General features: G+C 38.4%; 1 long non-coding RNA gene across 1 annotated transcript in view; it reads left to right on the top strand.

The window, feature by feature from the left end:
• The first annotated feature begins 550 nt into the window (after nucleotides 1–550).
• LOC112631759 overlaps nucleotides 551–27,659 on the top strand; it is a 56,329-nt gene continuing 29,220 nt past the window's right edge. Inside the window, exon 1 of the long non-coding RNA XR_003121187.1 lies at nucleotides 551–1,267. This is a non-coding gene — a long non-coding RNA (uncharacterized LOC112631759). The remainder of the gene's footprint in view (nucleotides 1,268–27,659) is intronic.

Raw genomic sequence — 27,659 nt, 5'->3', positions numbered from 1 at the left:
ACCGTCCAGGGCCAGGGAGGGGCGGGAGCTGGGAGCGAGAGCAGGAGAGTATCGGAGCTTTGTTTCCTTTCCCAGGCCGTGACATGATTAATCGTTTTCTTCTGATCTAATTTTGGAACATGAAAAACAGCACATTTGTCTTGAAGAAAAATGATGTGCCGAACTGCGCAGATGGAAATTTCGAGCAATGAGAAAGATTAAAGTGAAACCCCACTCCTTAGACCTAATCATGAGTTGTAGATTATTCTGTCGGCCCAGCCAGATGGTAGCTCTGATTCCACAGCCCCTTCTTATATTAATGAATACTCGACTGTTATATTTGACTTAGGTAAGTGAAATGTCTATCAGAGCTAATGGACTGCCAGCCAGCATAACACATGTTGTACCGCTAAGGGTCCTTCTGCATTTTTCATGTTTTATACTAATGTAGAACATTTTGTTTCCTACTGTTTTTCATCATTGTCACTGTTTGCTAAATATTTTCACATGGAAGGGGGGAGAGAGAGAGACAAAGTCAAGAGGAAAAAGAACCCCCCTCCAAACTTGTGTCCAAAGCTAATTTCCTCCCGTTGGGCTTGGCTATAACTCTACAAGTAAAACAGTCACCCCGAGCAATGCGTACAGGAACTCAATAGTAACGTGATTAAGTTCCTAGTCAACAAGACTACACTAGACTGTATGTTAACAAACCTAATTATAGCCCCGTGGTGATAAATTGGGCCAGGGCCCTGGTTGCACATCTCTGAGGTCATATCTAGAAGAGCAGTTTGACCCTCTTGTCTCAGGGAAGAGAATTGTCCTGGAGAGGGGGGTCCCTGGCTCAGCGTGGTAGAGGGGCTGTTTTCTCCTTGATCGGTTTGTCCAGCTCCTGGGAGGATGGGTGGATGCCAGGAAGCATTTCAGAGTGGAAGGTCATCGGCATGAGAACTGGGCATTAGGATTTGCTGGAGGAGGCCGGAAGGGCAGTGGCTTCTGAGCCATTGGCCCCTTTCACATTGTGAGTGGCATCAGGATGCCTGAGAGGAGAGCATGGTGTTTCTGCTTCATTGGATCCATGCAGGTCTTGGAGGGTGGTGGCTCACTCTTTCTGGGCCAGGTAGAGGGTGGCTCAGATACTTCCCTTCCTCCAGGCTTCTCATCTGTAACTGGTGAAGCCGGGAAGAGCTTGTTGTTCAAGAGGAAATCTTGTGTTACTTCTTTATGAAGGACTCCAGCCTGGTGGAGATGAATGAGTCCTGAAGATGGAATCAAAGCTGTTTGGGCACAAGTAAGATGGAAAGGGTTGAGGGACATTTTCAAGGAGTGATGTCTTGAGAGAAAAATGGAAAGAAATCCACACGCAGAAAAGAGATATCCAGATATGAAAACATGGGGCGGGGGAGGGAGAGAGAGAAGAGAATGTAGAGAAAGAGAGAGACATTGAGGAGAGGACGTGTCGATACCAACAGAGGAGATGGCCCATGAACTCAGAGGAGAAACTCTCCTTGCCCCAGCCAAAGTGAGCTTCCTAAAAAGCCAATTTGATCCGCGGTGAAAATTCTCTTCTGGCTGTGATTCCTACGGGAGTCTGTTGAAATGTCTTGGCTGGGAATAGGTGAGCCTCTCCGTCTATCCCCAGCTTCTCTCTCCAGCCTTATCTCTTGCTTGTCCTCAACTGTGACCCTGCTCTTCTGCCACATGAGCCTTCTTAGGGTCCCCAAGAATGCCAGCCTCTTTCAGAACAGTGTGATTCTATCTGTGTTTATTTCTGTCTATCCTACTCTCCTGTATTCTTTCCCTGGCAAACTCCTACTCATTCTTCAAGACCCAGCTCTCAGGTCTCCTCCTCTGTGACATTTTCCTGACATTCCCAGGAGGCATTATTCATCCTCTGACCCCCACCCCTGACACTGGCCAGGCTGCATTGAAAAATGTCTGTGTTTGCAAGTCTCTTGCTCTACACCTTCCTTTCTCTACAGCTATTCCTCTGCTCATTCGTTTACTCATTCAAGAAATATACATAAGAACCTGGCAGATACTGTTCTAGACACTGGGGATTTAGCAATGTACAAAATCCCCTGCCCTTCTGGAGGTGTATTTGTGGATTTCATTAATTTCAGTAGCTGTATTTGTGGATGTATTAATGAGGCTTTTAAATAGTAAGAAACAGAAACTTGCTCAGGCTAGCTCTAGAAATGGGTATTACTGTAAAATGGTGGCAATAAGGAAGGCAGAAAATCTCATAGAGACCCAAGAGCAGCTGCACAGCTGAGCCTCTTAGCTTCTATAACTTGTTAATTGGCTCATTCATGGCCCCTCCCAGGCCCATGTCATTTAAGAAACTTTTTGTTGTGATATGAAATACATACACAAAAGTGCATGTATCCCAAAAGTACAGCTCAATGAATTTTCACGAACTATAGCCCATAAAGAGGTGAAGAAACATAACATTCATTACCCTAGTACCTCCTATCCTCCTTTATTTCATTTTTAAGATAAATTCTCATCCCAGCTTCTCCCCAGCTATTTACTATGTGATGTTTTGATTTCTGTTTTCACTGGATTCATTTTTTAAACAGCTTTATTTAGGTGAAACCTACATATCATAAAATCATCCATTATAAATGAACAATCCAATGATTTTTAGTAAGTTTATAAAGAGCAGCAATGATCACAATCCAGTTTTAGAACATTTCCATCATCCCAAAGAATCCTCTTGAGTCAATTTTCAGTTAGTACTCAGTTCCAGCCCCAACCCCAGCCCCAGACAACCAGGTTTTACATTTAGGTCTGTGATCCATTTTTTAAAAATAATTTTACTGAGATATAATTCACATACCATTAAGCCTACACCTAAGAAAGGTAAAAGTATGTGTTTCTAGTATATTTACAAAGTTCTACAAATATCACCTCTATTTAATTCCAGAACATTTTAATTACCAAAAAGAAACCCTATATCTATTCATAGTCGCTCCCCACTTTTCCCTCCCTTTAGTCCTGGAAATCACTAATCTTCTTTCTGTCTGTATGGATTTGCCTATTCTAGACATTCCACATGAATAGAATCATATAATATGTGGCCTTTAATGCCTGGCTTCTTTCACTCAGTAGAATGTTTTCAGGATTCATCCATGTTGTAGTATGTATGAGAACTTCATTCCTTTTTATGGCCAAATAATATTCCATTATATGGATTCACAATATTTTGTTCATCCATTCCTATGCTGATAGACATTTGGATTGTTTCTACTTTTTGGCTCTTATGATGAATAATGCTGTTACGAACATTTATGTACAAGTTTTTGTGTGGCCATGTTTTCAGTTCTCTTGGGCATATATCTAGGAGTGGGATTGCTAGGTCATGTGCTAAGTATATTTAACTTAAAATTTTTTTATATAAATTAAAACAATGTTTTATTTTTTATTAAATAGAGAGAGATAGGGTTTCACCTTGTTGCCCAGGCTGGTCTTGAACTCCTGAACTCAAGCAATCCACCTGCCTTGGCTTCCCAGAGTGCTGGGACTGCAGGCATGAGCTACCATGCTTGGTGTAAATTTAACTTTTGGTTTCACTCCTGTTGCCCAGGCTGGAGTGCAATGGTGTGATCTTGGCTCACTGCAACCTCCACCTCCCAGGTTCAAGTGATTCTCCTGTCTCAGGCTCCCAAGTAGCTAGGATTACAGGTGTGTGCCACCATGCCCAACTAATTTTGTGTTTTTAGTAGATATGAGGTTTCACCATGTTGGTCAGGCTGGTCTTGAACTCCTGACCTCAGTTGATCCACCTGCCTCGGCCTCCCAAAGTGCTGGGATTACAGTTGTGAGTCACCATGCTCAGCCTTGTTTAACTTTTTGCATGTGATCTATTTAAAGTTAATTTCTGTGTATGGTATGAGGTAAGAATCTAAGTTTATTTTTTTGCATATGGATATCCAGTTGTCCAAGTGACTTTTCAAATGTCCATAATGATTTTTCAAGTCATTAATTTGCACTGGATTTTGTCAGGTGTTTTTTTCCTGCATTTACTGAGTAAGCTATTGAAATCTCTGAGTATTACTGTCGAATTATCTATTTCTCCTTTCATTTTCATGAGTTTTTGCTTTATGTATTTAGGGGTTTTGTTGTTCAGTGCATATATATTTATAATTGGTATTTCCTAATGTATTTACAATTTTATCATTATAAAACATCCTTTGTCTCTAATAACATTTCTTTCTTTCTTTTTTTTTTTTTTGAGACAGAGTCTTACCCTGTCACCCAGGCTGGAGTACAATGGTGCAGTCTCAGTTCACTGCAACCTCCGCCTCCCAGGTTTAAGCAATTCTCCCACCTCAGCCTCCTGAGTAGCTGGGACTACAGGTGCATGCCACTACACTCTGCTAATTTTTGTATTTTTAGTAGAGATGGGGTTTCACTATGTTGGCCAGGCTGGTCTCGAACTCCTGACCTCGTGATCCACCCTCCCTAGGCCTCCCAAAGTGCTGGGATTACAGGTGGGAGCCACCATACCTGGCCTCTCTAATAACATTTCTTGTATTAAAATCTATTTTGTCTGATAGTAATATAGCCACTCCAGCTCTCTTATGGTTACTGTTTGCTTGGAATATCTCTTCCTATTTTTGTGTCTCTTGTTGACAGCATTCGGTTGGATCTTGCTTTTTCATCCAGTCTGACAATCTCTGACTTTTGAATGGATATTTTAGTCTGTTCCCGTTTAATGTGATTAATAATATGACTGGGTTAACACCTGCCATTTTTCTTTTCTTTTTTGAGACAGTCTTGCTCCGTTGCCCAAGATGGAGTGCAGTGGTGTGATCTTGGCTCACTGCAACCTCTGCCTCCTGGGTTGAAGCAATTCTCATGCTTCAGCCTCCTGAGTAGCTGGGACTACAGGCATGTGCCACCATGCCCAGCTAATTTTTTGTATTTGAGTAGAGATGGGGTTTCACCATGTTACCCAGGTTGGTCTCAGACTCCTGAGCTCAGGCAATCCACCCACCTTGGCCTCCCAAAGTGCTGGGATTACAGACATGAGCCATCATGCCTGACCATTTCTATTTGTTTTGTATTTGCTTAATGTATTTTTTGTTTCTCTTTTACTGCCTTATTTTATGTTAAATAATCGTATTTTTAGTTTAAAAATAACAATTTCAATTATCTTCATTTTATTTTCTCAGTGGTTGCTCCAAGGATTACAACTGCATTTAATTTATCACGATCTATTTCAGAAAAATGCTACTCTAATTCTGGTGAAATATAGAAACTTTACTCCAATATGTCTCCTTTTCTTCCCTTCTCTTCTGTACTATTGTCATTTATATTACATCTAAATATGTTATAAACCCAATAATACAGTGTTATAATTATTTTTTATTGCAACCTTGCATTTTTAAAAGAAGCTAAGAGAAGAAGTGAGAAAAAATATACACAAAGAATCTTTTATATTTACTAACATATATATCATTTCTGGCACTCTTTGTTTCTTTTTGTAGAGTTATCATGTAGGGGCATTTCTGTTTAGCCTAAAGGACTTTACTTAGTATTTCTTGTCTGTTTAGCCTAAAGGACTTAACTTAGTATTTCTTGTAAGGCAGGCATGCTAGCAACACATAATCTCAGTCTTTGTTTATCTGTGAACATCTTTATTTCCCTTCCACGTTGAAGGATTATTTTAGCTGTATATGGAATTTTTAGTTGAACATTTTTCTTTTCATGTAGCACTTTAAATGTGTCATTCCATTGTCTCTGGCCTCCATTGTTTCTGATGAGAAGTTAGCTGTCCATTGTTTTGTTGTTCTTCTGTACATGGTGACTTGTTTTTCTCTTTCTGTTTTCAAGAGTTTTTCTTTATCTTGGGCTTTCTACAGTTTTACTCTGTGGATCTAGGTGTGGATCTCTTTTTATATATCCTACTTAGGGTTTATTGAGCTTCTTAGATGTGTAAAGCTATATTTGGGAAGATTTTGGTCATTTTATCTTCAAATACTTTTTCTGCCCCTTCTCTCTACTCTTGTTCTAGAATGCTAATTACAGATATGTGGGTACCCTTAACATTTCTTTACATCTCCTCTGCACATGTGCACAGGCTCTGTTGGCCAGGGATGTGTAGGTACCTTTGGTCCTCTTTGGTGTCTATTATACATACACACAGCCTCTGGCCAACCCAGGATATGTGAAGAATCCCCTGTGGCTTAAGTTTTACCTCTTAAAACTTACTGATAAATCCCCACTAGTCCATCAGTCCTTTGCTTAGCTGAAATGGAACTGGAGCCTCAGATTGATGGAGCCACTGGTCCTTCCTGTTTGCTTGCCATTGAGATCACTTCATCTGACAGTGCTCTGAATCAAGTGTGTCCTTTCCATTATCAGTGGCAAAGCTGTTGGTTGTCATGGTGCCAGAAGGCGCTGGGGTTAGGGACATGGGGTGTGGGCAGCTATAGACTCATATTGTTTTTACCTAAAGTTTAGTAGTTTTCATTAAAAATATTTCTCAGTTTTTGTATCCCTTTGGTAGAATTCTAGAGTGCTGAAGTGGTTTTTGACAATTTTGTTCAGCTTCATCATTGCTTTTTGGGGAGAGGTTCTGTAGACCTCCAAACTCCATTATGTGAGAAGTCAGAAGTCCCTTGGTATATTTTCAGAGCTTCTAGTTCTGTTACTTACCAAACACCTCTGTCCTCCATATTTTCAGTTCAAATTTCCAATAGCAAGAATCTGACTGGTCGAAACAGGCTTGGACCATGCCCCTCCTCCAAGCCATTTCATAGGTGGCTGCTTGGCTCTGCCTTGAAAGAAGTGGGAAGGCTAGGGGAGAACTTCAGTTGAGAGAAACAATTGCATGATTCCAGGGACAGGTGTATGTCACAATTTGTTTATTGTGGTTTCCACCCCAGTCTAACTGATCCCACATATAGTTAGAAAGTGGTTCTGGGCGACTTTAGTGATGTAAATAAGGATTGCGTGAGGGTCTGCTTCAGGGAGGATTGGGGTAGTGGACAGCAAGGCTGTTGGGTCCACATTGCACCATGTAAAGCCAGTATAAGGCCAGCAGAGTGGGCCTGTTCAGGCTGAACTGCTCTTGCCTCACTCTTGCCCTGTCCTGGCCCTTCTCCTGATTCTTTCTTAGTTCACACTTGTCTCTGTCTGGAGTGAGTGGACACTCTAATGTTGAGTATAGTTTCTACACTTCTCTGCAAGCATTCATTCACTCATTTATCCATGCATGCATTTAAGCAGTATTTGATCACTCACTTGTGTCAGATGGTGTGCTAGATGGTGAGAATGTTATGGTAAACAAGGCACAACTGGCCCTTACCCTCCCAAGGTTACAGCCTACTGAAGGCCAAGGATCCTTTCAGTGGCTGGATGACAGTGGCTAAATCTTTTTTTTTTTTTTTTGAGACAGGGTCTTGCTCTGTCACCCAGGCTGGAGTGCAGCAGCGTAATCTCAGTTCCCTGCAGCCTCTGCCTTCCGGATTTAACCAATTCTCCTGCCTCAGCCTCCTGAGTAGCTGGGATTACAGGCATGCACCACCACACATGGCTAATTTTTGTATTTTTAGTAGAGATGGGATTTCACTATGTTGGCCAGGCTAGTCTCGAACTCCTGGTCTCAAGTGATCTGCCTGCCTTGGCCTCCCAAAGTGCTGGGATTACAGGTGTGAGCCACTATGCCTGGCTAAAGCAACCTGACTAAATCTTTACAGACAGGTTGGGTTGTTCTTTTTGTTCTCTGGTTTGTTCTTTTCAGTCTTTGTTTATTAGGTGAACAGCATAAACAAGATTGCAGAGAATATATTTAAACTATTTAAAATACCTTACTTTGTCTAAAGCCTCTAGCATTTTGTCTGTTTTCAAATTAATCTTGCTAGTTACTAATGTGTGTCATTATTCATTAAAGCAGGCCCAGTGAGACTCTCATTTAGTAAACTTGGTTATTAGTGAAAATATCATGATCTCCAAATGTATAGTAGAAGCTCTGTTAATTGACCTCCTTTTAAATATTTCTTCATTCTCTCTGTAAAACATATGGAGTGATGCCTTTAGTACAATAAACACTCGTGACTGGTTTACTACTCTCAATATGTCCACCAGTTGTGCTGGATGCTACTACAAATCAGTTGTATATGTTCGTAAACCTGCTTATGTCAGTTGTACTTGTCATTTTAATAATTTGTTTAGATCATGTAAATAATTAAATATAACTATACCCAGAAATAAATATTTTGTTTTTCTATGTTAACTAGATAGAATGTTTTAGAAAGCCTCAATAAAGACAAATAACAAAAATACTATTTTGAATTTAGAGTGCTGTGAAAACTAGAAAAGATTGGAGAAAAAAATCACCAATTTTCAGAAGGAATTTCCATATGTAAAGCATTCTGCATGAAGATTATTTTTAAATTCTCACTATGCCTTAAAGAATACAAAACTAGAACTCACAGATGACTCACTGAAAGTTTAGTTTTTCTGTAAGAAAAGCTACGTAGAAATCCAAACAGTCGAACTGTGAGGGTTAGGTCTAGATGAAAAGATGGCTAGATAAATGCATAATTGTATACTTTAACTGAAAATGTGTAAGATTACGCTACTTTAACTTACTTTAAATATTTAAAAATATTATCATAAATATTATCCAGTTGCTATCATTATCAAAATATTTTATAAATTTTATCATTCTGAGTAGGCATCTTCCTCATTCCTTTCCCTAAAGGTAGCTAATGATGTCAGTTTCTTATTTATTTTTCATAGACTATTCATATAAAACCAAAAAGGCTCCTTCCCTATTCTGTAACAAATTAACAGACTTTTTTGATAAATCAACTAAATTCAAATCCAGGTTGTATGGAATAAGAAGGCCTCTACTGTATAAAGCACCATTTCACAAAAAAATGTCTTTATACATGTTGTCAAATAAGAAGTGTAACATACTGATAGAGATCACACAATCACATTATGTTTTCTACTTTTATTTTAAAGTATATAATTAATTTCTAAATATTTGGGGATTAACTATCTTTTGTTAATACAAGTTTTTTTATTTTGGTAAAATATAAGTAACATTAAATTGACCATCTTAACCATTTTAAGTAGTATACAGTTAAGTAGTGTTAAGTATTCATATTGTTATGCAGCCATTACCTCCATCCATCTTCAAAATTCTTTTAACCTTACAAATCTGAAACTCTATAACCTTTAAACAGTAACTTTCCAGTCTCCCCAACTGTTGACAACCACCTTTGTACTGTCTGTCTCTATGAGTCTGACTACTCTAGGTACTTCATAGAGGTGGAATCATACAGTATTTATCATTTTGTGACTTTTTGTGTCTATTCATGGTTTATTTCTGTTAGCATAGCATATTCAGAGTTCATCCATGTTGTAGCATGTGTCAGAATTGTTTTCCTTTTTAAGGCTGAATAATATTCCACTGTATAGATATACCACATGTTGTTTATTTATTCATCAGTGGACAGTTAGATTGCTTCCATGTTTTAGCTGTTGTGAATAATGCTGCTATTACTATGGGTGTACAGATATCTCTTCAAGATCCTCCTTTTAATTCTTTGGTGCATATATGCAGAAGAATTGCTAGGTCATGTGGTAATTCTGTTTTTAATTTTTTGAGAAACTGCCTTAATGTTTTCCATAATGGCCCTGCTGTTTTACTTTTCACCAACAGTGCACAAGGGTTTCAATTTCTCCACATCCTTGCCAACAATTTTTTATTTTCTGGGTTTTAAAAAATAACAGCCACCCTATTGGGTGTGAGGTAGTATCTCATTGTGATTTTGATTTGCATTTCCCTAATGATTAGTGATGTTGAGTGTCATTTCATATGCTTATTGACTATTTATATATCTTTTTTTTGGAAAAATGTCTATTCAAGTCCTCTGTTCATTTTTGAATTGGTCTGTCTGATATTTTTGTTGTTGAGTTTAGTAATTCTCTACATATTCTGGATATAAATCTGTAATATGATATATGACTCATAAATATTTTCTCCCATTCTGTAGGCTACCTTTTTACTTTGTTGATGATGCCGTCTGATGCACAAAAGTTTTTAATTTTCATGATGCTTAATTTGTGTATGGGCATACCTCATTTTATTGCACTTTGTTTTACTGTGTTTTGAATGTATTGTGCTTTTTACAAATTGAAAATTTTTGGCAACCCTGCATCAAGCAAGCCTATCAGAACCATGTTTCCAACGGCATGTGTTCATGTGCTCACTTCGTGTCTCTTTGTCACAATTTGGTAATTCTTACAGTGTTTCAAACTTTTTCATTCTTATTGTATCTGTTATGGTGATCTGTGATCAATGACCTTAGGTGTCATTATTGTAATTGTTTTAGGCACCATGAACCACGCCCTTGTAAGATGGTGAACTTAATCGATGAATGTTGTGTGTATTCTGACTGCCCCACCAACTGGCCATTCCCCTGTCTCTTTCCCTCTCCTTGGACTTCCCTATTCCCTGTGACACAACAATATTGAAATTAGGCCAATTTCAATATTAGGCCAATTCAAATTAGGCCAATTTCAATATTAGACCTGAAATTTCACTGACTTTAAAGGGTCCAAGTGAAAGAAAGAGCTGCACACTTCTCACTTTAAATCAAAAGCTAGAAATGATTTAGCTTAGTGAGGAAGCCACATCAAAAGCCAAGATAGGCTGAAAGCTAGACCTCTTGCACCAGATAGTTAGCCACATTGTAAATACAAAAAAAAAGTTCCTGAAGGAAATTAAAAGTGCTACTCCAGTGAACATATGAATGATAAGAAAGTGAAACAGCCTTATTGCTGATATGAAGAAAGTTTACTAGTCTGGGTAGAAGATCAAAGAAGCCATGGCATTCCCTGAAGCCAAAGCCTAATCCAGAGCAAGGCTCTAACTCCATTCTATGAAGGTTGAGAGAGGTAAGGAAGCTGCAGAAGAAAAGTTGGAAGCCAGGAGAGGCTGGCTCATGAGGTTTAAGGAAAGAAGCCATCATCTCCAAAACATAAAAGTGCAAGGTGAAGCAGCAAGTACTGATCAAGAAATTGCAGCCAGTTATTCAGAAGATCAAGCTAAGACAATTGATGAAAGTGGCTACACTAAACAATAGATTTTCAGTTTAGATGGAACAGCCTTCTAATGGAAGAAGATGCCATTTAGGACTTTCATAGATAGAGAAGAGAAGTCAATGTCTGGCTTCAAAGCTTCAAAGGAAAGGCAGGCTGACTCTCTTGTTAGGGACTAATGCAGCTGGTGACTTTAAGTTGAAGCCAGTGTTCATTTACCTTTCTGAAAATCCTAGGGCCCTTAAGAATTATGCTAGGCCAGGCATGGTGGGATCATGCCTATAATCCCAGCACTTTGGGAGGCTGAGGTGGGAGGATCACTTGAGGTCAGGAGTTCCAGACCAGTCTGGGCAACATAGCAAGACCCCATTTCTACAAAAAATAAAAAAAAAATTAGATATGGTGGCACATGCCTGTAGTCCCAGCTGCTTGGGAGGCTGAGGCAGGAGGATCATTTGAGCCTAGGAGTTAAGGGACTGCAGTGAACTATGATAATGCCACTTCACTCCAGTGTGGGCAACATAGCAAGATCCTGTCTTTAAACAAAGGAATTATGCTATGCTGAAGAGAGGCAATGAAAAAATGATTTATGTTAAATCTAATCTGCCTGTATGCTTTAAATGGGAAAAGAAATCCTGGGTGACAACACATCTTTTTTTTTTTTTTTTTTTTTTTGGCCTTTACTTTCATTATATGGAAAAGTTGCAAGACAACACATCTGTTTACAGCATAGTTTACTGAATATTTTAAGCCCACTATTGAGACCTACTGCTCAGAATAAACGATTTCTTTTAAAATATCACTGCCCATTGACAATGCATCTAGTTACTCAAGAACTCTGATGGACATGTACAAAGAGATTGATATTTCCATACCTGCTAACACAACAACCATTCTTTAGTCAATGAATTAAGGAGCAATTTCAACTTTCAAGTCTTAATAGTCAAGAAATGCATTTTGAGAGGCTATAGTTGCCAGAGATAGTGATTTTTCTGATGGATCTGGGCAAAGTAAGTGAAAATCTTCTGTCAAGGATTCATCATTCTAGATGCCATTAAGAGCATTTGTGATTCATAGGAGGAGGTAAAAATATCAGCATTAACAAGAGTTGGGAAGAAGTTGATTTCAACCCTCATCTGATCTCATAAATGACTTTGAGGATGTCAAGACATTAGTGGAGGAAGTAACTGCAGATGTGGTAGAAATAGCAAGAGAACTAGAATTAGAAGTGGAGCCCAAACCTATGACTGAATTGCTGTAATCTCATCATAAAACTTAAACAGATAAGATGAGTAGTTGCTTCTCTCTCTCTCTTTTTTTTTTTTTTTTTTTTTGAGATGGGGGTCTCACTCTGTCACCCAGGCTAGAGTGCAGTGGTGTGATCTTGGTTTACTACAACCTCTGCCTCCTGGGCTCAAGTGATCCTCCCACCTCAGCCTCTTGAATAGCTGGGACCACAGGTGCATGCCACCACACCTGGCTAATTTTTTGCATTTTTGGTAGAGATACTGTTTCACCATGTTGCCCAGGCTGGTCTCAAACTCCTGAGTTCAAGTGATCAGCCTGCCTCAGCCTCTCAGTGTTGGGATTACAGGCATGAGCCACCGTGCCTGGCTGAGTAGTTGCTTCTTATGGATGAGCAAAGAAAGTAGTTTCTTGAGATGGAAACTACTCTCAGTGAAGATGCAGTGAACATTGTTGAAATAACAACAAAGCATTCAGAATATTTCATAAACTTAGTTGATAAAGCAGCAGCAGGTTTAGACAGAATTGACTCTAACTCTGTAAGAAGTTTTACTGTGGGTGAAATGCTATCAAACAGCATTATGTGCTACAGATAAATCTTTCATGAATGGAAGAGTCAATTGATGCAGCAAACTTCATTATTATCTTATTTTAAGAAATTGCCACAGCCACTGCATCCTTCAACAACCACTACCTTGATCAGTCACCAGCCATCAACATTGAGGCAAGACCTTCCACCAACAAAAAGATGATGATTCACTGAAGGCTCAGAAGATCATTAACATTTTTTAGCAATAAAGTATTTTTAAGTTAAGGTATATACAGTGTTTTTAAGACATAATGCTATTGCACACTTAATAGACTACAGTATAATGTGAACATTTATATGTCCGGGAAACAAAAAATTCATGTGACTTGCTTTATTGTAATATTCACTTTATCGTGGTGGTCTGGAACTGAGCTCGCACTATCTCTGAGATGTGACTATATTTTTATTTTGTTGCCTGTGTCTTTGGTGTCATATCTAATAAATCATTTCCAAATACAATGTCATGAAGCTTTTGTTCTATCTTTTCCTTGAAGAGTTTTATAGTTTTAACTTTTGTTTAGGTCTTTAATTCATTTTGAGTTAACTTTTGTATATAGTGTTAGGTAAGGTACTGGTTATTTTTTTGTTATTGATTTTTAGCTTAATTTCATCATGGTCAAAGGACACATTCCATATGATTTTTATACTTTAAAATTTCTTGGGAGTTGTCTTATAGTCCATCTTGAAAAGAAAATGAATTCTGAAATTTATGAATACAGTGCTCTAAAATATGTCCATTAGATCAAGAGCATTTTGTACTTTAGATCTATATTCTAGAACTTCCACTTAGAGGAATATGAAGTGGGCTTACTTTTCTCTAAGTATAGTTAAAAACCATGGTCATTATATGTAAACAAATATTAGAAAACTCTGAAGGGTGGATAAAAGAAGAAAGACACTCAATGGACTCAAGGGACATTTGGGACCTGAGAAATGACCTGGTGAACTCTCTATGTTTGTCTCATATATCCCAGGCTGGGAGCTAAAGAAGCTGGCAACTCAGAAATGCCAAAGAGGGTAGACTGAAAACAAAACAAAATAAATCCTCAACAAAAGCCTGCTCTTTCCAGTCAAAGGACCAGGAAAAGGGTAGCCTAGCCAGATAGGAAACTTTTAGACAATAATCATTCTACTGTAGCTAAACACCACAGAAAACACAGGTCTCCACTCCCACTAGCAAAGGCTAAGTGAGGAGCTTATATTTAACCCTTGGAAGTCTGTAATAAAGTACTCCAAAACTCTACCAGAATGATATCAGAAAATGCAAAGTAAGGAGCAAGGACTTTTGTTCTTATCAGCTGGTAATGCAGTACCTTCCTGTAGTCTAGTGGAGACCATGTGAGAAGCTGGAAGTCCCGCCCCTGCGTGGAAATAATGAGGAACTCTCATCTTCAGGTATCAATGGAGTCTGAGTGGAGAAACTGGACTGCTACCTGCACTTAGCAATAATGACATGGTGTTCCTCCCTCCCCCAACCACAGCAGTGTCAGAAAAAGTCAGTTAAAACAGAGGCTTAAAAAAGTCCCATCATCTCTTAACATAATATGAAATGTTCAGGTTTTAATAAAAAACCAAAAAGTCTTCTCAAAAACTAGGAAGATGTCAAACTGAATTTAAAAAGACAGTTGTTTTAGTCAGGGTTCTCTAGAGGGACAAAACTAATAGGATAGATGTATATATAAAGGGGAGTTTATTAAGGAGTGTTGACTCACACAATTAGAAGGTGAGATCCCACAATAGGCCATCTGCAAGCCAAGAAGCAAGGAAGCCACTCCAAGTCCCAAAGCTGAAGAACCTGGAGTCTGATGTTTGAGGGCAGGAAGCATCCAGCATGAGAGAAAGATGTAGGCCAGAAGACTAAACCAGCCTAGTCTTTCCACGTTCTTCTGCCTGCTTTTATTCTGGCCATGCTGGCAGCTGATTAGATTGCGCCCACCCAGATTCGGGGTGGGTCTGCCTTTGCCAGTCCACTGACTCAAATGTTAATCTCCTTTGGCAACACCCTCACAGGCACAACCAGGAACAATACTTTGCATCCTTCAATCCAATCAAGTTGACACTCAATATTAACCATTGCAACAATCAATAAGTAGCCACACCAAGAGGCAGAGATGCTGAAATTATCTGACAGATTTGAAAGCAGCCATGATAAAAATGCTTCCATAAGCAATTATAAACATTCCTGAAACAGGCCGGGCACAGTGTAATCCCAGCTGTTTGGGAGGCTGAGGCAGGTGGATCACTTGAGGCCAAGAGTTTGAGAACAGCCTGGCCCATATGCTGAAACCCCATCTCTACTAAAAATACAAAAAAAAAAGCTGGACGTGGTGGTTGGTGCACACCTCCCAGCTACTTGGGAGGCTGAGGCCTCCTTTACAAACCTCTTTCCTTTATAAATTACCCAGTCTCAGGTTTGTCTTTATTAGCAGTGTGAGAACAGATTAATACAGTTGGTTTCTCATCAGAAACCATGGAGGTAGAGGCCTCAGCCTCCCAAGTAGCTCGGACTACTGGCGTGCACCACCACGCCCAGCTAATTTTTTTAGTAGAGATGGGGTTTTACCGTATTGGCCAGGCTGTTCTCAACTCCCTGGGCTCAAGTGGTCCGCCTGCCCCAGCCTCCCAAACAGCTGGGATTACACCATGCCTGGCCTTTTTCAGGAATGTTTGTAATTGCTTATGGAAGCATTTTTATCATGGCTGCTTTCAAATCTGTCAGATAATTTTAGCATCTCTGCCTCCCAGCTACCCAGGAGGTGGAGGTTGCAGTGAGCTGAGATCACGCCACTATACTCTAGCCTGGGTGACAGAGTGAGAACCTGTCTCAAACAAAACAAAACAAAACAAAACAAAACATTCTGAAACAAATGACAAACTAGAAAGCCTCAGTCAAAAAATAGGATATAAAAGGAAAAACAAATAAAAATATTATAACTAAAAATACAATAACTAAAATAAAAAGTCAAGTGGATGGGATCGGAGGAAAGTGGAATGGAAGAAAGAGAAAAGAATCAGCAAACTAGAATATGGAAATATGGAGATTACCCAATCTGAACAACACAAATAAAATAGACTCAAAAATGAGCAGAGCTTCAGAGACATGTAGATATATAACAAAATACCTAACATTCAGGATACCAGAATCTGGGAAGGAAAGGAGAAAGAAAGTGGGGCTAAAACAGTTTGAAAAGAAATAATGGTGGAAACCTTTACGTCACTATTTGTCAAAAGACATCAACCTACAATTCAAGAAGCTGGGTGAACTCCAAATAGGGTAAACCCAAAGAAATCCATGCTAAGATATATGATAATTAAACTACTGAAAACTAAAGATAATGTAAAAAATCTTGAAAGCAGACAGATTAAAAAAACAAAATATCACCTTAACTATATGAGAAAACAATTAGAATAATAGTTGGTGATATGGTTTGACTCTGTGTCCCAACTCAAATCTCACCTTGAATTGTAATAATACCCATGTGTCAAGGGTGTGGCCAGGTAGAGATAATTCAATCAGTTTCCCTATACTGTTCTTGTGATAGTGAATAAGTCTCACGAAATCTGATGGTTTTATAAATGGGAGTTCCCCTGCACATATGCTCTTGCCTGCCACCATGTAAGATGTGACTTTACTCCTCCTTTGCCCTCTGCCATGATTTTGAGGCCTCCCTAACCATGTGGAACTGTGAATCCATTAAACCTCTTTCCTTTATGAATTACCCAGCCTGAGATATGTCTTTATTAGCAGCATGAGAACAGACTAATACAGTTGGTTTCTCTTTAGAAACCATGGAGGTAGAGTGATGTCAGCAAGATGGTAGAATAGGGGCTTTTTGCATTTGTCTCCTATCCACAATGAGAATACCTTTGTGGGAGTTCAGAAATCCAATGGACAAGTTCCAGCATACCACTGAGCAACAAATCCAAGAATCGACTTGTTCAGGAGGGTAAGAAGAACAGTTGTATTAGACTCATGTCACCACTCCCGCAAGGTGGCACAGCTCAGTCCCAAGAGAGACCCCCATAGACCTGTGATCTTGTCAGTATGGAAAAGCCACCACTCCTGGCTAATTTTTGTATTTTTTATAGAGACAGGGTTTCGCCATGCTGGCCAGGCTGGTCTCGAACTCATGATCTCAAGTGATCCATCCACCTTGGCCTCCCAAAGTGCTGGGATTACAGGTGTGAGCCACCACACCTGGTCCAACATCCCAACATCTTCACCTTTAAGGACACTACAAGAAATTCACTTCATCTTTAAGGACACTGAGTGAGCATTTGGTTCCCACAGCCATGTGGGATGCTGCTCACTTATTTTTTGCACAACCCAGGATACTGAGGTGATTAGCAAAGCTAAGTGGGTGGCAGAGGATAGGAGTAGGAAAGAGAGTCTGGGGACTCTACTAAACACTGTGGACCTCGTCAAGAAGCTTCTCCATGAACCCACTTGGGATGCCTTGCCTGTGGTCCCCACTGGGCTTGTGGGCACCCCAAATGCTCTGCAACTCTTCCAGCAACCTGGATTCCTGGGCATGCCCCTGCAGACAGCAGGTGCAAATATTTCATGTAAACAGCCAACTCAAATCTGTGGGATTGGGAGAAGGGACGTGAACTTGAACATTTCAGGGCACTGACCTAAGGAAAACAAAGGAGAGACCCTCAGAGTCTTGGATAGCTTTGCGAAATATAGAGAAAGCATACAATCTTAAGACTCTCACCCCCCTTAACAAGGAATAAGAGATGTGGAGGAAACACATGAGTGAAGTCATTTATCTCCCAAAGCCAGCTGGTAAAGAGTGGAGGCTTCTTCAAATGTGAAGATGCCACAACAATGCAAGAATTCAGGGAACATGAAAAATCAAGGAAACAACACTGCCAAAGGAACACAATAATATTCCAGTAACCGACCTCAAAGAAATGGAGATCTGTGAATTGCTAGACAAATAATTTAAAATAATTGTTTTAAGAAAGCTCAGTGAGATGCACGAGCAAAGAAATGACCTAAAACTAAAGCATATTTAAAAGAGAAGCAGAGAGTAAAAGTTTGGAAAATTTGAAGCTTGGTCATCTGGCAGAAAAGAAAAGCCTATTTTCAGGGAGAAATTTAAGGAGGCTACAGAAATTTGTATAACTAATAACAAGTATTTTTCTTATTGTTCTTCTAGTATCTTAATATACATTCTCTTAGAACTGTTTTAATAGTTGCCTGGAGCACTCAATATACATCTTTGATTTATTAAAGTCCAATATGAAATAGTACTTTTACCACTTCTCATTCTAGGCAAGCACCTTGGAATACTTTTGGAATACTTTAGCTTTATTTACTGCCACCAAATTTTTTTTTTTTTTTTTGAGACAGAGTCTTGCTCTGTCACCAGGCTGGAGTGCAGTGGCTTAATCTTGGCTCACTGCAAACTCCGCCTCCTGGGTTCAAGTGATTCCCCTGCCTCAGCCTCCTGAGTAGCTGGGACTACAGGTGCTCACCACCACGCCCGGCTAATTTTTTGTATTTTAGTAGAGATGGAGTTTCACCATGTTGACCAGGATGTTCTCTATCTCCTGACCTCGTGATCTGCCCTGCCTCGGCCTCCCAAAGTGCTGGGATTACAGGCATGAGCCACTATGCCCGGCCCACTGCCAATTTTTTATGCTATTGTTTTCATTTATATTAGTTCTACATATATGTTAAACCACACATGATATAATTTTTCTATGGAAACAATGTTTATTTTTTGGCCAGGCACTGTCACTCATGCTTATAATACCAGCACTTCGGGAGGCTGAGGTGGTAGGATCACTTGAGGCCAGGAGTTGGAGACCAGCCTGCACAACATGGTGAGACCCCATCTCTACAAAAAAAGAAATTAAAAATAAAAAAATTAGCTGAGCATGGTGGTGCATACCTGTAGTCTCATCTACTCTGGAGGCTGAGGCAGGAGGATTGCTTGAGCCCAGGCATCTGAGGCAGAAGTGAGCTGTGATCAAGCCACTGCACTCTAACCTGGGCAAAAGAGTGAGACCCTGTCTCAAAACTAACTAACCAACCAACCAATATCTATTTTTTTGTTATAATTTGTATTTCATTTTGAGTTTTCCCCACATCCTGGTTGATTTTTTTAAATTTACGTACAATAAATTTTATTCTTTGCTGTGTACTCTTCTACAGGTTTGTGAAATTCACAGTTGTACCTCCACCACTAGTCTTGATTTAGAACAATCTATTACTCCAAAATTCCCTTGTTCCGTGTTTTCCCCTTGCAGTCAACCTCTCTCCAATTCTAACCCCTGGATGTATCTGTTTTCCTGCGTAGCCTTCTGGCTCTGACTTCTCTCACATAGCAAAATGCATTTAAGATTCATCATACATGTTGTGTGAACCAATAGTTTGTTCCTTTTATTGCTGAACAGTGTTTAATTGTATGGTTGCACTATATAATGTTTATCCATTTGCCAGCTGAAAGACCTCTGGGTTACTCCCAGTTTTTGGTATTTATAAATAAAGCTCTTAAAAAATTATTTATTTTTATAAACATAGGTTTTCATTTATCTTGGCTAAGTACCTAGGAGTGGGATTGTTAGTTCGTATTGCATGTGTATGTTTGATTTTTAAGAAACTGCCAAATTGTTTTCCGAAGTGGCTGTACCATTTTGCATTTCCACCAGCAATATTTGAGGTTTCCAATTGCTCCACACTTTGGTGGAGTACTTGGACATTGTCTTGATATTGTCAGGTTTTTGTTTTGTTTTGTGTTTTTTTTTTAGTATCTCATGGTGGTTTTAATTTTCATGTCCCTAATGACTAATTGTGTTCAGCATCTTTTCATGTGCTTATTAGCCCTCCATATATTTTCTTTGGTGAAGTGTGTGTTCAGAACTTTTGCCATTTAAAAAATTGGGTTGCAGACAGGCACAGTGGCTCACGCCTGTAATCCCAGCACTTTGGAAGGCCAAGGTGGGCAGATCACCTGAGGTCAGGAGTTCAAGACCAGCCTGGCCAACATGGTGAAACCCTGTCTCTACTAAAAATACAAAAAATTAGCTGGGCGTGGTGGCATGCACCTGTAATCCCAGCTACTTGGGAGGCTGAGGCAGGAGAATTGCTTGAACCCGGGAGGCGGAGGTTGCAGTGAGCCAAGATTGCGCCATTGCACTCTAGCCTGGGCAAAAAAGAGCGAAACTCCTTCTCAAAAAGAAAAAATAAAATTGGGTTGCTTGTTTTCTTATTGTTGAATTTTGAGCATTATTTATACATTTTATATGCAAGTCTTTGTCAGAAACATGATTTGCAAATGTTTTCTTGCAATCTATGGTTTGCTTTTGCATTCTCTTGACAATGTCATTTGCAAAGCAAAAGTTTTTAATTGTAGTAAAGTTAAAATTGTCATTTTTTCTTTTATGGATAATGCTTTTTTGGATCATGTTTAGGGTCATTATTATTTTCTCCTGTATTTCTAATAGAAGTACTATAGTTTTACATCGTACAATTAGGTGTATGATCTTATTTTTTTGTTTGTTTGTTTTTTTTTTTGAGACTGGGTCTCGCTCTATCACCCAGGCAACCAGGCTGGAATGCAAAAGTGTGGTCATCGCTCACTTCAGCCTCAAGTTCCTGAGCTCAAAGGATCCTCCCACCTCAACCTGCCAAGGTAGCTGGACTACAGACACACACCACCACACCTGGCTAATTGTTAATTTTTTTAGAGACAGGGTTTGGCTTTGTTGCCCAGGCTGGTCTCAAACTCCTGGCTTCAAGTGATCCTCCTACCTCAGTCTTCTAAATTTTTGGGATTATAGGCATGGGCCACTGTATCCAGCCTATGATCCACCTAGAATTAATTATATATGTATATATATTTGTTTTATTGAGATATAATTCACATACCATAAAATTCACCCCTTTAAATTACATAATTCAGTGGTCTTTAGTACATTTGCAAAGTTATGCAACTATCACCACTATCTAATTCTAGGGCATTTTATTCCCATGTTTATTTGCTGGGATTCCTAGTTTCTCCTCCCCTCAGCCCTAAGTAACTATTAATTTACTTTTTGTCTCTGTACATTCTTTCACTTAGCATAATATTTTCAAGGTTCATCCATTATGTGGCATGTGTCAGTACTTCATGACTTTTTATGGCTGAATAATATTTCATTTTATGGATATACCCATTTTACTTATCCATTTATCGTTTGATGGACATTTGGGTTGTTTTCACTTTTTGGCTATTATGAATAATACTTCTATGAATATTCACGTACATGTTTTTGAGCACAAATATGCTTTTAATTATCTTGGGTATATATCTAGGAGTATTGAGTTAATTTTTGTGTAAGGCGTGAGGTATGGATTGAGGTTCATTATTCTAGAACCTTTTGTTGAAATGACTATCTTTTCTTCATTGAATTGCCTTTGCACATTTGTCAAAAATCAGCTGACTCTATTTGTCTGGGTTTATTTCTAGACTCTGTTCTGTTTCATTGATCTACATGTCTATCTTTTTGCCAATACCATACTTTTTTTTTTCTTTTTTTTGAGACAAGGTCTTGCTTTGTTGCCCATGCCGGAGTGTAGTGGCACAATCAGCTCACTCATTGCAGCCTTGAACTCTCAAGCTCAAGTGATCCTCTTGCTTTAGGCTTTTAAGTAGCTGGGATTACAGGTGCAAGGCACAGAACCCAGCTCCACACTATCTTGATTACTGTAGCTTTAGAGTAAGTCTTGAAATTGGGTGGTTTGAGTTCTTTAACATTATTTCTACTTTTTGAAATTGTTTTGGCTATTCTAGATCTTTTGCCTTTCTCATATACATTTTAGAATCAATTTGTTGGTAGTGATAATAAAAAGTATACGGAGATTTTGATTGGGGTTGCAATGAATCTATAGATCAATTTGGGGGGAATTGTCAACTTAATGATTTGATTCTTTTAATCCATAAACATGGCATATCTTTCCATTTATTTAGTTCTTTGATTTCTTTTGTCAGTATTTTGTAGTTTTCAACACACAGATCCTGCACATATTTTGTTAGATTTGTAACTAAATCGTTCATTTTGGGGGTGCTGTTGTAAATGGTATTGCTTTTTTTTCTTAATTTTTTTTTTTTTTTTTGTGAGATAGGGTCTCACTCTGTCACCTGGGCTAGAGTGTAGTGGTGTGATCATAGCTCATTACAGTCTCCAACTCCTGGATTCAAGTGATCCTCCAGCCTTGGCCTCCCTAAGTGCTGGGATTAAAGGCATGAGCCACCATGCCTGACTGCAGTATTGCTTTTAATAGATTGGTGCAAAAGCGATTGTGGTTTTTGCCATTGAAAATAATGGCAAAAACATCAATTACTTTTGCATCAACCTAATAAAAATTGGAATTCCAGCGTTCATTGCTAGTATGTAGAAATAGAATAGATTTTTTTGTATATTTGCCCTGTATCTTATGACCTTGCTAAAGTCACTTGTTAGTTCTAAGAGTTTTTTGGGTAAATTCTTTGGCATTTTCTATATAAACAACATATGCATTTTGGTTTTACAGACATCTTTACCATTTCTTTAGGTCTTCATTCTTTTCTGAATATCCATGATCTTAATCTGGTTATTTCCTTTCTGCCTGTAGATCTTTCTTTCTTTCTTTTTTTTCTTGATATAAGTGTGCTGGTTATAAATGCTTCAATTTTTGCTTGGCTGGAGATGTCTTTATTTTCCATTTATTTTTGAAAGATATTTTTGCAAAATATATAATGATGAGTTGGCAATTATTTTTAACTTAGGACTTTCAAGATATCTTTCATTGTTCCGGTCTTCATTGTTTTTATAGAGAAGTAAGTTATTGCTGCTACTTTGAAGGCAGTCTTTCTTTTTTTTGTCTGACTTTTAAAATGTTTATTGTTTTATTATTATTTTTCTTGACACATAATTAATTGTACATACTTATGGGGTACAGTGTGATTTTTTTTTTTTTCAGACGAAGTCTCGCTCTGTGCCATCTCGGCTCACTGCAACCTCTGCCCCCTGGGTTCAAGCGATTCTTGTGCCTCAACCTCCTAAGTAGCTGGGATTACAGGCTTATGCCACCATGCCTGGCTAATTTTTATTTATTTTAATTTTTTTAGTGGAGACAGGATTTCATCATGTTGGCCAGGCTGGTCTCCAACTCCTGACCTCAGGTGATCTGCCCACCGTGGCCTCCCAAAGTGCTGGGATTACAGGCATGAGCCACCACACTCAGCCCAGCATGGTATTTTTGATACATGTATACAGTGTGTGATGATCAAATCATGGTAATTAGCATTCCATCACTTCGAACATTTATTATTTCTTTGTGTTAGGTACATTCAAAATCTGCTTTTCTAGCTATTTGAAAATAGACAACAAATTGTTGTTAATTATAGTTACGCTGTAGTGTTTTAGAATGCTAGAACTTATTCCTCCTGTCTAGCTCTACTTTGATATCTATTAACCAACCTTTGGCTATTCCCACCCACGCTGCCCCTGGCCCCTACCCTTCCCTACCTTTAGGAATCGCTATTCTACTATTCTGCTCTCTACCTCTGTGAAATCAACCCTTTTAGATTTTACATATGAGTGAAAACATTTAGTATTTGTCTTTCTGTGTCTGGCTTATTTCACTTAACATAATGTCCTCCAGGCACATCCATGTTGCCACGAATGACAGCGTTTTGTTCTTTTTATGGCTCAATAGTATTCCATTATGTAGATGTAACATATTTTCTTTATCAATTCATCTGTTGGTGGATGCTTATATAGATTCTATATCTTGGCCATTGTGAATGGTGCTGCAGTAAACATAGGAGTGCAGATAATCTCTTTGACATACTGATTTCGTTTTCTTTGGATATACCCAGTAGTGGAATTGCTGGATTATATGGTAGTTCTATTTGTAGTTTTTTGAGGAAGCTACATACTGTTTTCCATAATGGCTGTCCTAATTTACATTTCCACTAACCGTGTGTAATAATTCCTTTTCTCCACATCTTCACCAGCATTTTTTAAAAAACCTTTTTGATAATAGCCATTCTAACTGGGGTGATATGATATTTTATTGTGATTTTAATTTGTATTTCTCTGGTAATCAGTGATGCTGAGCATTTAAAAAATGTACCTGTTGACCATTTGTATGCTGTCTTTTGAGAGATGTCTATTCAGCTCATTTGCCCATTTTAAAATCAAATAACAATAATTATTATTATTTTGCTGTTCAGTTGTTTGAGTTCCTTATGTATTCTAGATATCTTGTCAGATAATGGTTTGAAAATGTTTTCTACAATTCTTCAAGTTGTCTTTTCACTCTGTTAATTGTTTCCTTTGCTGTACAGGGGCTTTTTAGTTTGATGTAATATCATTTGTCTATTTTTGCTTGTTGCTTATGCTTTTGAGGTTTTCTCTGTAAAATCTTTGCCCAGACCAATGTCTGGAAGCATTTCCTTTATGTTTGCTTCTAGTAGTTTCATCATTTTAGGTCCTACATATAAGTCTTTATTTTAATTTTTTATATGGTGAGAGATAAGTGTCTAGTTTCATTTATTCTGCATGTGGATATCTAGTTTTCCTAGCACCATTTATTGAAGAAACTCTCCCTTCCCCAGTGAGTGTTCTTGGCACCTTTGATGAAAATCAGTTGGCTGTAAACACACAGATTTATTTCTGGGTTCTTGTTCTGTTCCATTGACCTATATGTTTGTTTTCTGTTTTTATGCCAGTACCATGCTGTTTTAGTTGCTATGGCTTTGTAGGATATTTTGAATTCTGGTATTATGATGCCTCCAGCTATGTTCTTTTTGTTCATGATTGTTTTGGCTATTTGGGGTCTTCTGCAGTTCCATACAAATTTTAGGATTTTTTTTCTATTTCCGTGGAGAATGTTATTGATATTTTAAGAGGGATTGCATTAAATCTGTAGATTGCTTTTGGTAGTATGGTCATTATCACAATATTAATTCTCCCAATCCATGAATATGAAATGTCTTTTCATTTTTTTTTTTTTTTTTGAGACGAAGTCTTGCTCTTGTCCCCTAGGCTGGAGTGCGATGGTGCGATCTTGGCTTACTGCAACCTCTGCCTTCTGGGTTCAAGCGATTCTCCTGCCTCAGCCTCCTGAGTACCTGGGATTACAGGCACATGTCACCACACCCAGCTAATTTTTGTATTTTTAGTAGAGACAGGGTTTCACCATGTTGGCCAAGCTGGTCTAGAACTCCTGACCTCAGGTGATCCACACGCCTCGGCCTCCCAAAGGGCTGGGATTATAGGCATGAGCCACCGCACTCGGCCTGTCTTTCCATTTTTTAATATCCTCTTAAATTTTTTTCATCAGTGTTTTATAGTAAAAGATCATACAGATCTTTTACCTTCTTGGTTAAATTTATTCCTAGGTGTTTGATTTTTTGTGTAGCTATTATGAATGGGACTGCTTTCTTAATTTCTTTCTTAGCTAGTTTATTATTGGTGTATAGAAACACTACTGATTTTTGTATGTTGATTTTGTATCCTGCAACTTTGCTGAATTCATTTATCTGTTCTAAGAGTTTTTTTGGTGGCACATTCAGGGTTTTCTTTTCTGTCTTTTTTCTCTTTTTTATTGAGACTATCATAAAACAACATCTTTCCTTTTCTTTTTTTTTTTTTTTTTTGTTACAGAGACAGAGTTTAGCTCTGTTGCCCAGGCTGGAGTGCAGTGGCGTGATTATAGCTGTCTAACAGCCTTGATCTCCTGTGCTCAAGTGATCATCTTGTGTCAGCTTCCCAAGTAGCTGGGACTACAGGCATGCACCACCACACCCAGCTAATTTAAACCTTTTTTTTTTTTTTTTTAAATAGAGATGGAGTCTTTTTTTGTTGCCCAGGCTGGTCTCAAACTCCTTGCCTCATATAATCCTCCTGCTTCTGCCTCCCAAAGTGCTGGGATTACAGGTATGACCCACCATGCCTGGCCAAGCTTTTCTATATATAAGATGATGTCCGCAAACGGGGACAGTTTGACTTCCTCCATTCCGATTTGGATATCCTTTTTTTTTAAAAAAATCTTGCTTAATTGCCCTGTTTAGGACTTCCGGTACTATACTGAATAGAAGTGGTGCAGTGGGCATTCTTGTCTTGTTCCAGCTCTTACAGGATCTTTTCCCGTTCAGTATGATGTTGGCTGTGCGTTTGTCATTTATGGTTTTTATTCGTTAAGATGTGTTCCTTCTATACCTAACTTATTGAGAGCTTTAATTATGAATGAATATTGAGTTTTATCAACTGCTTTTTCTGCATCTATTGAGATGATCATATGGTTTTTGTCCTTCATTCTGTTGATGTGATGTACCATATTTATTGACCTGCTTATATCAAATCATCCTTGCATCCCTAGAATGAATCCAGGGGTTCCATGGTCACTTGATCATGGTGAACGATCTTTTTTTTGGGCTGCTGGATTTGGCTTGCTAATGTTTTATTGAGCATTTTGCATCTATATTCATCAGGGAGACTGGCTGAGAGCTTTGGTTGTTGTGTCTTTGTCTCGTTTTGGTATCAGGGTAACCTTGGCCTCATAGAATGAGTTTGGAAGAATTCTTTCTTCTTCAATTTTCTGGAAAAGTTTGAGAAGAATTTGTATTAGTTCTTTACATGTTTAGTAGAATTCTGCTGTTAAGCCATTGGGTCCTGGGGCTTTCTTTGATGGGAGAATTTTATTACAGATTGAATCTTGTTACTTGTAATTGGTCTGTTCAGGCTTTTATTTCTTCTTGAGTCAATCTTGATAGGTTGTGTGTGTCCAGGAATGTATCCACTTCCACTGGGTTTTCTAATTTGTTGGCATATAGTTGTTTATAATAGTCTCTAATGATCCTTTGTGTTTCTGTGGTATCAGTTGTAATACCTTTTTCATTTTTGATTTTATTTATTTGAATCTTTTCCTTTTTTTTCTTGGTTTGTTTAGCTAATGGTTTGTCCATTCAATTTATGTTTTTAAAAAAACACATTTTCATTTTGTTAATATATTGTATTTTTTGGCCTTAATTTCATTTATTTCTTCTCTGACCTTTATTATTTCTTTGCTTCCACTAATTTTAGGGTTGGTTTATGCTTGCTTTTCTAGTTCCTTGAGATGCATTGTTAGGTTTTTTATTTGAACTTTTTCTACTTTTTTGATGTTGGAATTTATTGCTATAAAATTCCCTCTTAACACTGCTTTTGCCGTATCCTGTAGGTTTTGATATGTTGTGTTCTTAAAACTTTCTTCTTAATTTCTTCATTGACCTATGTTGTTTAATTTTCAGGTATTTGTACAGTTTCAAATGTTCCTCTTGTTATTGATTTTTAGTTTTATTTCATTGTGGTCAGAAAAGATACTTGATATGATTTCGATTGTTTTACATTTGTTGAGACTTGCTTTGTGGCCAAACATGCAGTCTGTCCTGGAGAATGTTCCATGTGCTGATGAAAAGAATATGCATTCTGCAGCTGTTGGGTGAAATGTTCTGTAAATGTCTGCTAGGTCCATTTGGCCTAAAGTGCAGTGAAAATCCAGTGTTTCTTTGTGGGTTTTCTGTCTAGATGATTTGTCCAATGCTAAGAGTGGAATGTTGAAGTCCCCAACTATTTTATATTGGAGTCTATCTCTCCCTTTAATTTAATTTATTTTATTTTTTCAGAGACAGGATCTTACTTTGTCACCAGGTGAGAATGCAGTACCATGATCATGGCTCACTGCAGCCTTGAATTCCTGGGCTCAAGTGATTCTCTTGTCTCTCTTGTAGCTGGGACTACAGATGTGTGCCACCATGCA

This window comes from Theropithecus gelada, chromosome 9 (genome assembly GCF_003255815.1).
Source record: "Theropithecus gelada isolate Dixy chromosome 9, Tgel_1.0, whole genome shotgun sequence".
Lineage (NCBI taxonomy): Eukaryota > Metazoa > Chordata > Mammalia > Primates > Cercopithecidae > Theropithecus > Theropithecus gelada.
Note: the sequence above shows the minus strand (reverse complement) of the source record. Positions and strands in the feature narration are given on the sequence as shown.